We start from the raw sequence: 10,709 nt of genomic DNA, 5'->3' as shown, positions 1-10,709 counted from the left end.
CCCAGCGCCGTTCGCCAGTCTCCATCTTTAGAATTGAAAGAATGAGAGCTGGCCAAAGGGGAATCCCGGTTTGGAGAGCCTGGGGTACGGCGGCTGCCTGGGGACCAAAACGTCTCTAAGGTAAAGTTGCAGCCTGAAGCGATTTTTTGACCCCCGACACTTAATGGGCTGTCGAAGACCCGGATGTGTCTGGGACTGGCCGAGGTACCCATTAACGCGCCCCCGCTAGACCATCCCCCCTCCTCCGTTTATGATTGGGTTTTAAGCACGCCAATCATCACTTCTCCAGCCACTCATTCTTCAAGGGTGGGGTGAAGTCCCGGCATCTAATCTTCTACTGGCATGGCCGAGAAGATGAGGGCGGGGTGGCCGGCTTAGGTCGCCCAATGGGCGTCGTGGCGTGTGGGTAAGGCGGAGCCGAGGCGCTTGGCAGCTGCCCAATCAGCGTCCTTGTTTGTGTGGTGCCGCCGCCGCCGGTGCAGCCGCCGCCGCCGCCGCTGCCCCCGTCTGTACCGCAGTGTCTGCTCCGCCCGCCCGCCCCGGTCCGGCCCGCCCCCCTCCCCCACCCCCGTCCCTAGTCCCGTCAGCGGGGTCTGGATCCCCCTGTGCCGTCGCCTCTTCCTTTTTCGACGCCTCCGCCGCTGCCTGAGGAGGCGAGCTAGCCGGGAGTTACACCGCCACCGCCAGGTGAGGAGCTTTGGCCTAGGCCAGCCTGGCCGCCCGCCCGCCCGGGGGCGGTGAGGAGCGAGGAAGGGAAGGAGGCTGGGAGGAGGCAGTGGTGGCGGAGGTGGGGGAAGGGAAAGGTGGAGGGGCGGGGGGAGGGGAAGCGCCCGCGAGCCGACGCCCGCCCGCGCGCCCCCGCCTTGCGTCCCCCTCCCCCCACCCCGGCACGGCGCGCCCCCGCCTCGCGCTCCCTCTTCACCTCATCCTCTCCCCACTCCGCGCGCGCGACCCTGTCTTTCACTTCGGCCTCGCGCACCCCCAGCTCGTGTCCCTTCATTTCGTCTCCTTGTACTCTTTCTCCCCTCCCTCACTCCCCGTTTCCCCCGCCATCCCCGCTTTCACTCCCTGCCTCATGCCCGCCATGCTCCCCTCCTTTCCTCTCTAGCGCGCCCCCCCCTTTTTTTTTTTTTAACTCTCTCCACCCCCAGTGGTGCCCTCAGGGTGCGGGGGCCGCTCCCTGCTCTCAGCCTTGTGTTTGCGGTCGGATGGGACAAATGGGGAATCTAAGGGTGAAGGAAGCACCAGATAATTATCTTTATTTAGGGAAAGGGATCAGGAGCGCAGAACCTTACCCCTTTATTTCGTCGTCCACCGTTCCCTCGCCCTCCCGTAGGAGAAGAGAATTGTCTCAGCCCGTGTGGGCACTTAGCTTCTACAGCGACTGGGCTTGTGGGACACACTGGATCTGTTTTCCAGTTCAGTTCCTGAGGGTTGGTGGAACTTACCCTTCCCTAACCAAACCGAGACTTAGAGTACTTTTGGCCTCCCTGCTCTCAATTACACTGAGGAGCGAGCCACTCCTGCGAGTGCAGAGGTTTAGGTGCCATTCGCGCGCCCGGTACAGCTTTCCCCTTTCATAAAGGTATGGTAGCCTCTTTGGATTCTTCCCCAGCATCAACTTCCAAACACAAGATGTTAGCTCATAGGGCTGGCAGTGAGGTGGAGATGGAGGCTTGGTGGTGGGTGGCATGCGGATGCTAACTGAGCTAGCTAGCAACCTTTTTCTCTGTTGTCCCCTGAAGAATCAGGTAGCCTCCTGAGAACCAGTTTTCTCATTTCTGATAAACGCTTATTTGGAGGGCGTGTGTGTGTGTGTGTGTGTGTGTGTGTGTCTGTGTGTGTGTGAGAGAGAGAGAGATGGGGGGATACTTAATATATTTCAGCAAAAGGCAAGAGCAGTGTTTTCAGGCCAGACTGCAAAATAGGGATTTGGAGTTGTAACTGATGGAATTAAAACAGGTTTAACAGATCTGTGTTGGAGAAGAGCTGATGCTTTTGTAGTTTTTGGGATATTTTTTCTAAAAATTTATATTTTGAGTAGAAAAGCATGCATGTAGTGGTACAAAGTGAAAAACAAGCTTCCCTCCCGTCTCTGTCCTACAGCCATCTAGTCTCCTTCCCCTCCTAGCGCAGGTGACTTTGATGTTTTCTGGCAGCAGCATGGTGTCTATGTTGTTGGTGATTATCCTGTTTGGGAGTTTAGTGCTAACTTTATTGCTCTTTATTTGGTATGCTGACCTGAACTCTTCTTTGCAGTCTGATAACAACTTGGATTCTTATTTTTGGTGCTGGAGCTGTCTTTCAAGTATTGTCCTAGAGTAGTATTTCTGTCAGTACTTAGTTGAGAAGGAGGCCACTTCTGAAGGTGCTATGAAGGGGTTCTGTATATTTTGAGGGAAGGCCCACACTTGTTGGATCGTGCTGCTTTTTTTGTGACTGATATCTAGTCCCTGGCTATTTGGGAATGGATCAGATAGCTATTTGGGAATGGCTGTTTGGGTCAAGGATCGGATTCACATAAGCAGATAGCTTATATGAATAACTAGTTGATGGTAGGGCTGTCTTCACTTTTTAGGGGAATAGAGTTTTTTAGTCCAGTGACAGTGATAGTCATCATGGAACAAGATAGAAAAGTACTAATCAGCAGGAATCAGAAGGCTGAATCTATAGGCTGAGTGACCCAGTTTGAGTAGAGGTGAGGCTTACAGACTTCTGTCCTGCCTATTATTCCTTACTTGAGAACACTCTCCATGAGGTGAGAGTGATTTGTAGTTGACAGCAGCATCCATCTTTATGACACTGTGGTTTGCCTTCCCTGACCGTATGTGATGTCTGTTAACTTCCTGTTTAGAGGCAGTCCGAGTAGGGTCTGAATATAGGCTGCATTCAGATAATTTTCTAGGAACATTGTTAACCAGGTCCCCTGATCAGCCCTTCACATCTAAATTCTGTCAGTAACTTTTACTGATGCGCTTAGCATAGGGCCACAGGGTGGTGACAGAGGGAAGTGTGAGGAATTTTTTCTGAGCCTCACAACCTTAAAGTACTTTCAGAAGCTTGTATGCTGTCCCCCATTTTGGGGGTTCGCCTGCTCCTCCCCTTTTTTTTGCCAGACAGGCAAGGCTGGACCTCCAGGTTGAATTTTGGGGATCATTGTGTCAGTGAAGGTATCCTAATCATGTGTTGAGACCTCTGAATTCATCTCACCTTTAAGCAGTGAGTCTTGTATGTTGCATGAAAAGCGTGCCTCTTGTTTCAATTTACTGATTCTTCCTTCCTTTCCTCCCCCACCCACCAAACTGGAGGTGCATGTGGGGGAAAACAGCAGCGGTGCTGTCCTGATTTCTAGACTCTGGAGCATATTCCATGTTAGCCACCCCATTGGGAGTCATGCTGACAAGCAGCCCCTCTGCACTTAGCTTAGAAGGCTCATGTTGTTTGGCTCATTGAGAAAAGCCAACCAGCTTTGGTTGATTACAACAAGTGCTAGAGAAATCGTAAGATTTGAGCCATAACTGGGACTGAGGGACTTTCTTTTCCAGACTTTTGCAGTACTTAAAGCCATGCATTATTACGTATCAAGTCACAATAGCCAGACATTTTCTGAGGTAGTTTGGAGGGAAAGAAAAAGTAAAGACACACACCCAGATTGACTGTAAATCTAGTCCTGGCATAAAACTGTCCACCTCTTGCTTGGGGAAAAAATCCAACCTATCAGACAATACGACACAGAGTTGCAGTTCTCCTACTGTTGGCTAAGCCTAGGAAAAGATATATAAGGAAGTTCAGTTTCTGTTAAAATGGCTGGATTTTGTGGTGAACCTTCTATTAGCCATATTGTTTGGTTTATCCTCAGTAATCTGTGTGAAACTTTTTTATAGGTCCAGGTTGGGGATTTTGGTGGCTCCAGAATCCTTGAAGCAGGAACCTCCTTTCTTTGTGTAGCAGTGATGAAAGCCTCTGAAGAGTAGGTCTGATTTGAAACAGACCCCTCCTCATGTTCCATCTTTTACCTTCTCCCTTGTGGATATTTGAAATATTCCTATATAGCTTGAATTCATCCAGTAAGAAGGGAGTGACCCAGGGTCATTAGGGCTTAACCTGTCTGAGGTATTTAGGTTGTGGCTTGGTAATGTTTGCTGTCTTTCACAAAACCCCCCTTACCTTTGCTATTTACGTAAGTTGCCATCAGCTGACAAGAAACTATCAACAGTTTTGTGTTATAGTACCAAAAGCAGCAGAGTACTAAGAACACATCATTTGTTACTTTTGAGATATGAGGTGGTCAAATCCAGACCTCGAATCATAGTAACTGCAGAAACATCTTTGACAATGTGTGAACTTAATTGTTATTAATATTAACTAGTAAACTGCTAAAGAAATTAAGGGAAATTATAGCAATTCCGTATTCCTGAGCCATTCTCTTACTGTTTTTCACACTTGGCTAGTTCCATTTCATTTATCTTTATTTTATTTTATATTTTTTGAGATGGAGTTTCGCTCTCGTTGCCCAGGCTGGAGTGCAGTGGCGTGATCTCAGCTCACTGCAACCTCTGCCTCCCGGGTTCAAGCAATTCTTCTGCCTCAGCTTCCCAAGTAGCTGGGATTACAGTCACCTATCACCGTGCCTGGCTAATTTTTGTATTTTTAGTAGAGACAGGGTTTCACCATATTGGCCAGGCTGGTCTCGAACTTGTGACCTCTTGTGATCTGCCGACCTTAGCCTCCCAAAGTGCTGGGATTATAGGCATGGAGCCACTATGCCCTCTATGCCTGGCCTTAGTATCCATTTGAAAAAATAAATCAGGTTACTGTTACCTAAAGCTGAGAGCCATACTTTAAATCTCCTGATCAAAGCTTTCTTGGGCTTGTCTCATTTCAAGGGAAGGTGGAATTTATAATCTTTAAAAATATATGCTGGAATGTTAGTAGGATTTAGATTAGACGCCAGGATTAATAAATTCACATTATAATTGTGGAGGATTGCAAATACTAACTGGAAGGCTTGTGCATCTCTTACCCAGAAGATTTTTATAATGTTAGCATTTCGAGAGTATTTAAATTCAAACTTGCTGGAAGAGAGGGGCTAAGCTAATATATTGCAGATTGGACTAGTGGAACACAGGTTGTAGAGAGCCTCAAAGTCCTGGGTTGAATTCTAGCTTTGTAGTTTATTAGCTAACTGACTTTGGGTAAGGCTACTAATTTTTGAATTCCTATTTCTTGCAGAGTGATGCCAGTCCTTGCAATAGCCTTTAAGGTTTTACATGGTTTGCCCTCCCCACCCTCTTCCATTTTTGATCGGCTGTCATCTTCCCTCTTGCTCTCTCCATTCCAGCCACACTGACTTGTTTCTTGAATGCTGATCAGTCACACTCTTTATCTTAGAACCTTTGCAGGTTCCTAAGACCAAGTGATTCCTTCCAGTGGGAAAACAGCTAGGTTTCCCCACAGAGAATGGCTGATTGCGTCACCTCCTTAACATCTTTGCTTAAATGTCACCTTCTTAATGAAGTCTTATCCTTCCTCTCTTTAAAATTGTATTGTCAGTCCCCATCCCTCATGCTTAATTATCCTTCCCTGTTCTATTTTCTTTTTCATAGCACTTACACCTTTATAATATATTTGTTACATGTATTACCTGTTGATTCTGTTTCTGTGTTGTAGGTCTTAGAAGGCATGGATTTGTTTTGGTAATTTGTTTAGTGCCTAGTACAGTGCCTGGCATGTAGTTAATAATAAATGTTTGTTGGCTGGGGTTGGTGGCTCACGCCTGTAATTCTAGCACTTTAGGAGGCTGAGGCTGGCGGATCACATGAGGTCAGGAGTTCGAGACCAGCGTAGCCAGCATGGTGAAACCCCGTGTTTACTAAAAATACAAAAATTAGCTGGGCGTGGTGGCGGGCACCTGTAATCCCAGCTACTTGGGAGGCCGAGGCAGGAGAATAGCTTGAACCCTGGAGGTGGAGGTTGCAGTGAGCGGAGATTGCACCATTGCACTCCAGCCTGGGTGATAGCGTGAGACTCAGTTTCAAAAAAAAAAAAGGCCGGGCATGGTGGCTCACACCTGAAATCCCAGCACTTTGGGAGGCCGAGGCGGGTAGATCACGAGGTCAGGAGTTCCAGACCAGCCTGGCCAAGATGGTGAAACCCCATCTCTACTAAAAATACAAAAATTAGCCGGACATGGTGGCGGGCACCTGTAATCCCAGCTACTCAGGAGGCTGAGGCAGAGAATTTCTTGAACCCGGGAGGCAGAGGTTGCAGTGATCCGAGATCGCCCTTTGCACTCCAGCCTGGGCAACAGAGTGAGACTCTGTCTCAAAAATAAACAAACAAAATTTTGTTGATCCAATAGGAATAGAAATAACCTGTCATACTAATCTCATGTTTGTAACAAAAGTATGAAATATAAGCATAAAATGTTTTGTGAACTTTAAAGCATAATGCAAATAATGATGAAATTATTGCCTTCGCATTAAAATGGTAAAATACACTTGATTATTGAAAAAAATCTTCATATGTATTCCATATATTGTCATTTCTCTCCTAAACTCAAGCCCCTTGTTTCCAGTTGTCTCCTGTGTGCTAGACATATCTACCTTTGTATCAGGTTGGTACTCAAACTCATTTCCAACATCATCTCTTCCCTGTGATTCATTGAGTCGTCTAAACCAGAAATGTGAGCATCATCGTCACTTCTGTCTTACCTATTACTTTGTAAATATTTCTGAATCTGTAGCTTCTTCTGTGTCTCCACTGCTGTTCTCATTCAGCAGCTCTTATTTTGAGATATTGCCTTGATCTCTTACAGATCTGTTTATAGTCTTACTCTCTTTTTCTTTTTTTTTTCTTGAGGTGGAGTCTTTGTCACTGGAGTGCAGTGGTGCAATCTTAGCTCACTGCAACCTCCACCTCCTGGGTTCAAGTGATTCTCCTGCTTCAGCCTCCCGAGTAGCTGGGATTATAGGTGTCTGCCACTACACCCAGATAATTTTTGTATTTTTCGTTGAGACGAGGTTTCACCATGTTGCCCAGGCTGGTCTCAAACTCCTGACCTCAAGTGATCCGCCCATCTGGGCCTCCCAAAGTACTGGGATTATAGGAGTGAGCCACTGTACCCGGCCGTCTTATTCTCTTGTAAACTCTCTATCATCGTATCTTCAAAATAGTCTAATGCTTACTGATTACTCTACTTGCCTCATCTTAAAAGTATTCAGTAGTTTCCAATTATTAAAAGATTGAAATTTAAACTTTGAATGGTATTTAAGGCCCTTTATGATGTTGGCGTTTGCCTTCCTATCCAACCTTTTTTCTGTACCTTATAGTTAATGTGTGAGCAAATTTTAGTGGTTTCTTTGTTTGTTTGGTTTGTTTTTTTGAGACAAGATCTGGCTCTGTTGCCCAGGCTCCGTGGAGCACTGTGGCACGATCTCGGCTCACTGCAACTTCTGCCTCCTGAGTTCAAGTGATCCTCCTACCTCAGCCTCAGTAGCTGGGACTATAGGCCTGTGCCACCTTGCCCAGCTAATTTTTGAAATACTGTTCTTTTAGTTACAGGTAGCTTCTAAATCTCATCAAAAATGCCACTTCTTCTGGGAAACCTTCCCTGACTTGCCCAAAGAGACTTAGATAACACATTTTCTTCTTTGCTCTCTTTATAATTTTTATTAATTTTATTTTAATTTATTTTTTGAGATGGAGTCTCGCTCTGTCACCCAGGCTGGAGTGCAATGGTGCGATCTTGACTCATTGCATCTGCCGCTGCCCGGGTTCAAGTGATTCTCCTGCCCCAGCCTCCTGAGTAGCTAGGACTACAAGCATGCCACTGCGCCCAGCTAATTCTTGTATTTTTAGTAGAGACGGGGTTTCACCACGTTGGCCAAGCTGGTCTTGATCTCTTGACCTTGTGATCCGCCTGACTCGGCCTCCCAAAGTGCTAGGATTACAGGCATGAGCCACCGTGCCTGGCCTTTTTATTTTATTTTATTTTATTTATTTTTTTTGGGGGGGGGGACAGAGTTTTGCTCTGTCACCCAGGCTGGAGTGCAATGGCGTGATCTCAGCTCACTGCAACCTCCACCTTCTGGGTTCACGTGATTCTCCTGCCTCAGCCTCCCAAGTAGCTGGGATTACAGGTGCCTGCTGCCATGCCCAGCTAATATTTTGTAGTTTTTGTAGAGACGATGGAGTTTCACCATATCGTTCATGTTGTCCGGACTGGTCTCGAACTTCTGACCTTAGGAGATCTTCCCGCCTTGGCCTCCCAAAGTGTTGGGATTACAGGCGTGAGCCACTGTTCCTGGCTTTTTTTTTTTCTTTTGAGACACAGCTTTGCTCTGTTGCCCAGATTGAAGTGCAATCGCACAGTCAGTTTAGTGTAACCTTGAACACCCGGAGCTCAAGCAGTCCTGCCTCAGCCTCCTGAGTAGTTGAGACTACAGGTACACACCACCAAGCCTAATTTTTAAATTTTTTGTAGGGATGGGGCCTCCCTGTGTTGCCCAGTCTGGTCTTGAACTCCTGGCCTCAAGTAGTCCTCCCGCCTTGGCCTCCTAAGGTGTTGGGATTACAGGTGTGAACCACTGCACCCAGCCTTGCTGTGTCTTTTTACTGTTGTATTTCCATTGCCTAGCATGGTGCCTGTCACCTAAAAAATATTTTAAAATATTTGCTGAATAAATACTCCTATGGGTTTAGAAAATACAGCATAAATTTAGAAATGCCCCTTCTGTTATATTCTGGGAACAGAACAAGGTTGGAGCCTTGATTCTGCCGTTTACCATCTGTGTGACCTTGGTTGAATCACTTGAAGTCTCTGAGCCTTAGTTTCCTCACCTTAAAAATTAGAATCAGTAACTGCTTTATTTATTTTGCTAAGTTTCTTTGTCAGTCAAATAAGGTAATGCATGTCAAGGTACTTTATAAACTGTGAAAGCACTGTGTTATTTTTAATCATTATGTGTCTACACAAGTTGAGCTTTCCTCACAACTCTTTTTTTTTTTTTTTTTTGAGATGGAGTCTGGGGGCTAGAGTGCAATGGTGCGATCTCGGCTCACTGCAACGTCCGCCTCCCGGGTTCAAATGATTCTCCTGCCTCAGCCTCCCGAGTAGCTGGGATTACAGGTGCCTGTCGCCATGCCCAGCTAATTTTTGTATTTTTAGTAGAGTCGGGATTTGACCGTGTTGGCCAGACTGGTCTCAAACTCCTGACCTTGTGATCCCCCTGCCTTGGCCTCCTGGAGTGGTGGGATTACAGACATGAGTCACTGCGCCCGGCCCCTTGTAACTCTTGACTCGTTTTTTTTCTTCTTCTTCTTCTTCTTCTTACTTATTTTTTTTTTGAGACGGAGTCTTGCTCTGTTGTCCAGGCGTGGAGGGCAGTGGCACCATCTCGGCTCACTGGAAGCTCTGCCTCCCAGGTTCACGCCATTCTCCTGCCTCAGCCTCCTGGGTAGCTGGGACTACAGGTTCCTGCCACCATGCCTGGCTAATGTTTTTTTGTATTTTTAGTAGAGATGGGGTTTCACTGTGTTAGCCAGGATGGTCTCGATCTCCTGACCTCGTGATCTGCCTGCCTCGGCCTCCCAAAGTGCTGGGATTACAGGCGTGAGCCACTGCGACCAGCTTAGGCCAGATACCTTTTAGAAACATCAGTGGTATGAGGGCTGCCATTTTTCCTCCATGAATTCGAAGGCAAATGTTGCAGTTCAACCAACTCAGCCTTCACCTTCAGTGCATTCCCAGGAGGATAGTTGTAACTGAGCTGGTGCCACTGCCTTTCATCTAACAGTAGAGACAGGGTTTCACCATGTTGGCCAGGCTGGTCTTGAACTCCTGACCTCAGGTGATCCGCCTGCCTCCACCTCCCAAAGTGCTGGGATTACAGGTGTGAGCCACTGTGCCCGGCCTGTCCTGTCTTATAAAGGCATAAAGGTTATTTAAATGATGTTCACTGCTAGATTCCAAACTTTTTATCTAGCAGTGTGAAATTTTAATCTACCAGTAAATAAATTGAAAAGATTTCCTCAGTAGGGTAACATTTTCCCATCACTCTTTAACAATTACATGGCTAGGTTGATGTGTTGCCATCAAAAGGATTGAAACAGTTGATCACATGTGTTGCTACTGCCACGGATAGGTTGGCCAGAAGACCTTTGAAGTATGCGCCGTTAGGTTCTGTGAAATTTGATGTGAATAGCATGACATTCTTTCTGTGTACTACAGTTTGGCCTTTAATAAGTATCCGTGCATAAATTTACGTGTTACTGTGTCATTCTCTTATTTTATAATTCAGATAGTAATGAATTCTCAGTTTCTCACCTGAATGTATAGAGAATTTGAAAGTTTTGCTTATTTATTTGTTTTGAGACAGATTCTTGCTGTGTCAACCAGCTTAGCCTTCACCTTCAGTTCAACCAACTTAGCCTTCACCTTCAGTGCATTCCCAGGAGGATAGTAATTGAGCTGGTGAAGAAAAAAAAATTTCTTCATTTTTTTTTGAGAACTCATGAATTTACATACATAGGTACCACCCTTTATGAACATTTTGATTGTTGCATGACTTTGTACCATGAAAGCCTTTATATCTACCTAATATTATACTGTAAGTTCCTAATTTTGTCAAATATATTGTGGTAGATATCACCAAAGAGTATAACTAAGGTTGGAATCTGGGCATTTTTAATTTCCAAGTTAACCCTTC

The 10,709-nt window shown here is 46.1% G+C and overlaps 1 protein-coding gene across 1 annotated transcript in view; it reads left to right on the top strand.

Annotated features, from left to right (window-relative positions):
• The first annotated feature begins 443 nt into the window (after window positions 1-443).
• Window positions 444-10,709, top strand: part of GATAD2B (GATA zinc finger domain containing 2B) — a 120,664-nt gene continuing 110,398 nt past the window's right edge. Inside the window, exon 1 of the mRNA XM_025354762.1 lies at window positions 444-687. The gene's annotated coding sequence lies outside the window, so the exon portion shown is untranslated. The remainder of the gene's footprint in view (window positions 688-10,709) is intronic.

This window comes from Theropithecus gelada, chromosome 1 (assembly GCF_003255815.1).
Source record: "Theropithecus gelada isolate Dixy chromosome 1, Tgel_1.0, whole genome shotgun sequence".
NCBI classification, from domain to species: domain Eukaryota; kingdom Metazoa; phylum Chordata; class Mammalia; order Primates; family Cercopithecidae; genus Theropithecus; species Theropithecus gelada.
The sequence above is the reverse complement of the archived record's forward strand: the minus strand, read 5'-3'. Positions and strand labels throughout refer to the sequence as shown.